Genomic DNA, 4,435 nt, shown 5'->3' on the forward strand with positions numbered 1-4,435 from the left:
TAGCAAATTTCATCAAAATCGGTTAAATAGTTTTCGAGAAATCTTGACAACCGACTTTAGAAAAAGCGTTTTGAGAAAAACGCGTTTAAAGATTTGAGTGCTGGTATAAGAGCCATTAAAGAGTGGAACTTCCCAAGGCTCTATCTTTAAAACTACTACTTCTATCGACTTTAAAATTGAATACAACATTCTAGATGAGTTGTAGAATTTAAAAAGATAAAAAAAAAAAAATTTTTTTGAAAGTCCCAAACCCATGTAACCCCTTAACTTACAGTTATTACATTCATTTTTGATAATAGTCCAGTTTTGATTTTCGACTTTGAATTATTAACTCGTAGCTTGATTTTAGTAGTACTTGGATTCTTTACTCTCGAATATTATTTGAATTCGAGTTAGTCGAACTTGTGCTCATTAAAGAAGAAACTCGTAGCTTGATTCTAGTAGTTACTTATACTTGGATTCTTTATTTTCGAATATTATTTGAACTTGTGTTAATTGAACTTGTGATCATTAAAGAAGAAATAAACCAGTGACCAAACTAAGCACTCCTGAAGCAATCACGATCGATTGGATTACTGTAAAGGATTGTGTGATTTGTAAGTAAACATTTATAATTAAATATCTTAGTAAACCAGAGCTACGGGAACTTATAATTTGCACCATAGTCGTATCATTTATCCTTCACGCATCCCTTTTTCACCTCATCCTCCCCCTTTTTGCCATTACTTATCGTTATTTAATCTTGGGAATACGAACCTGTCTGGTCCCGACTATACTGGTGGGTGGTCAAAACAGACTTAGCACATACTACTTAAATCATTTTCGTCAGTTCAGACGTAACAGTAACTGTTATTCAAGGATTAAAGTTTCGTTTATTATTTGCGCCAGATGACAAAAACTTTATTGTTTTGAATGTTTTTACGATAACTATCACTCTGGAACCTGCGTTTAATAAAAATATTAATAAATGTACAATAAATCTTAAAACTCATGGATATAAAAAAATTATACATGAAATTGTTAATGAGCAGAATATATAGGATTGTTATTTGTTAATATATTGAAGATTTATCTATTTTCATATATACCTGTTAAAAAATAAAATGTTAACTGTAATTCAAGTAATCGATTTTCTTTTATTATTTGCGCAAGATATTCAAAAATTGATTATTTCTAATTCTTAATGATAAGGGTTCATAGGGAACTTGGACATAAAAAGAAGTAGAACTTAATTTAACTAAGTTGGACGTTTCGTCCCTTTTTTGGGACTTCTTCAGCAACTGAAAATTTTATTTTATTATAAATTCTTATTACGATACATGAGGTTCATACAATATAATTTTTCTACATATTACCTTAATCTTTAAAGTTCAGCGTCTTTTTTATTTAGTTCAACATACATTTTTCTTTTTGTTAATATTCCAAACACAACACATCTAAACTTCGTTAATTCGATCGTTATTATTCAAARTCCTCAACAAAACTGTTTCAATCTAGACTAGTGTTTGTTAACCTAGATATCATCAGTGTAAGGTGTCCTCTATTATTTATTATGGTTAAAATTTAAAAATTCCGTTATAGATGTGATTTAGATTGTTTGTATCTGTTCTAAAATTCACCGTGTTATTATTCGATATATGATACATTTCGCTGATATTCCTTTTGTACCAATTTTCTTCCAAGTCTAAGATAGTTGCTGCGTCAAATTTGAAATTATGTCCTGTTGTGAAATGATGTTCAGTAACCGAACGCACGCTATTTCTTATCGCACAACGCAATACAGTCACCTAACGATGGCCTGTCTGGCCACAACCTCATCCCACGTTGGTAGCCTGGCGACAGGTTGCAGGTCTTTCGCTACAACTTGTATATTGACTACAATTTGTATATTGAAGAGTATCATCCACTGGCACATGTTCTATGTGGTCACCTTTTAATTTTTTCGCCAATGTACTCATAACGGATTCATCATTAATCTCAGGATTTTTCGGATTGAATGATTGTTTTCTTTTTCTTTGCATATATTTTCGACAAGCACCATCCAATAATTGAGTTCTCAAAACTTTTGGCATTTTGCAAAACAATTCACAGTTATAACCTCAAATAAACTTTGTAGAACAACAAACAACGATCAACTAATATATTTAAAACAAATTTCTCTTAGAAAGTGAAAGAAACTAACGAGAAAGAAAGACAAAAAATAGATGAGCAGCAGCCACAATTGGCCTTGTCAGAGTACAACTTCAAAGACTCTATCTTTTACACTATTACTCCTATCGACTTAAAAAAAAAATACAATATTCTAGATAAGTTGTAGAATTAAACAAAGAAAAAAAAATTGATTTTTTGAAAGTCCCAAACCTATGTAACCCCTTAACTAATCCGCTTTATTCATTGAGCACTCATCTTGGCGATTGTTGAATTGGTGCGCAATTTGCATAAGACTAATTCAATGGATCACCATTTACTCTCTGCTCAACAGGTGGTCGTGCCGAAACCATGTGCATTAAAATTCGCAAGGACATCGCATTCCATTCTAGCCGGAAATAAAATCGGTGTCGTAACTCTTATCTAATAAAATCCTTGTTTAAAATATAAGATTTCAATATGATTAATAAAAAAATACAATAGAGAGGGGAGAATGATAAGTATTTACTACTGATTTGCATTGAAATATTGTTAAAAAATAAAATTTCAGTAAGTACCATTATAATGAAGAAGGATGATGAATCGTCTGAATGTAGCATAATCAAGAATCAGACAATCCTAGTCAGGCCACGCGCGTTACTTACTATTAAATAAATAGTTGAATGTCAGTCACCGGCGACTGACGCTGCTTAAATTGTTTTTTTAATAGAAAGTAACGCGCGTAGCCTGACTGGAATTTCCTTAAGAATTTGCGTGGTGCTCAACGTGTTAATATTGAAATTTTATTTTCGTCGCGAGTTTATTGTAATATTTTACGTCCCTAATAACGTCCCTAAATAAAGAAATGTCATTGTACATATAAGAAATAATGTGTAATCACCATTCCCAGGAAACAAATCTTGGCCGAAATGTAAGAAAACTGACACGAAATGAACGTCAGAAAAATATAAAACTAATAATAAATTTGGTTTGTCTAGGTAAGAAATAAAAAAATTTTATGAAATAATTTCCTAGCTTATTTACTATAAATTATTAACAGACAAGATATTAAAAAACGTAATAAAAATACACAACAAACAAGACAAGAAAAAGACTTCGGAATAAATATAAATTTTTCTTAGACATTAATTTAACATATGTTTACAAATGGGGAAAACTATGTATCTTATCTTGAATTATTAAAACTAACATAATTATGCAGTAATGCAAAATAAAGTCATTTCAATCCGATAGCAAATCGATAATTTATGTATTAGTTATCTATTAGCATAATATAATGTAAAACAAAAGAAAAATGGAAGTAAACAAATTAAAAGAAACTGAAAAGATTTCTTTAAGAAACCACGTATATAACATTAATTTATTTATTTTAATTTTCGAAATTACGTAGATGATTGGTAGTAAATATGCAAACTAGTATTATTTGTACGGACAAATTAAATAAATTAATATAAATTAGCTTTTTGTTTCACTTTGTCTACACATGTTGTAGGTATCCTTGAAATCGTAGCAAAGTACGATCTTAGTCTTCTTTAAATAGGCTTGCCACCTTTTCATTCTTTTTTAATTTGTGTTAAGACGCAAAGTGAATTAGAATTTTCTATTCAGCGTTAATATAATATCAGTTCTTAATTTACAAGTGGTGGTCTAATATTTTTTTTTTTTAAATTTAACTTTTTTATAATTCATTCGATTGAACATGGAGTATATTACTACAGTTATTGCTTCAACAGCAATAATAATTGTATTATTCTACGTAATGGAATATTTAATAAATAAATTCCGTGAATACAATATGGTCAAAAGATTCTATGGACCTAAACCTTATCCTATAATCGGAAATTTGAATTTATTAATTGGTGGTATTGAAGGTACATTTGTATTTTACATTTATAATATGTACATTTTTGCAAACGGTTTTAATTAAATTTTTTTGTAGATATTACTAATATCTTGAAAGAAATTACTTCTAACAACTATCCATCACCGCAGCGAGTTTGGATAGTCCCAAAACTAATGATAATACTTGATCATCCTGAACATATGAAAGTAAGATTCTAAGAATAGAAAATAGACTTTCACAACCTTGAAAATAAACGGTCCATATAAAAAAGCAAAATTTTAACAATATTAACACTAATCATACCAAGACTTAATATATACCTATTTCTACCATAGCGGGTCAAATGACCCGACTTTATGTTTCATGCTTGAATGTATGAAATATGGATGTTAGGAAGGAAATAAAAACATAAATTAAATTTATTATAATTAAACAAAATAGTAT

The sequence above is a fragment of the Polistes canadensis genome, unplaced genomic scaffold (genome assembly GCF_001313835.1).
Source record: "Polistes canadensis isolate GaletaPanama2010 unplaced genomic scaffold, ASM131383v1 scaffold_429, whole genome shotgun sequence".
In the NCBI taxonomy this organism is placed as follows: domain Eukaryota; kingdom Metazoa; phylum Arthropoda; class Insecta; order Hymenoptera; family Vespidae; genus Polistes; species Polistes canadensis.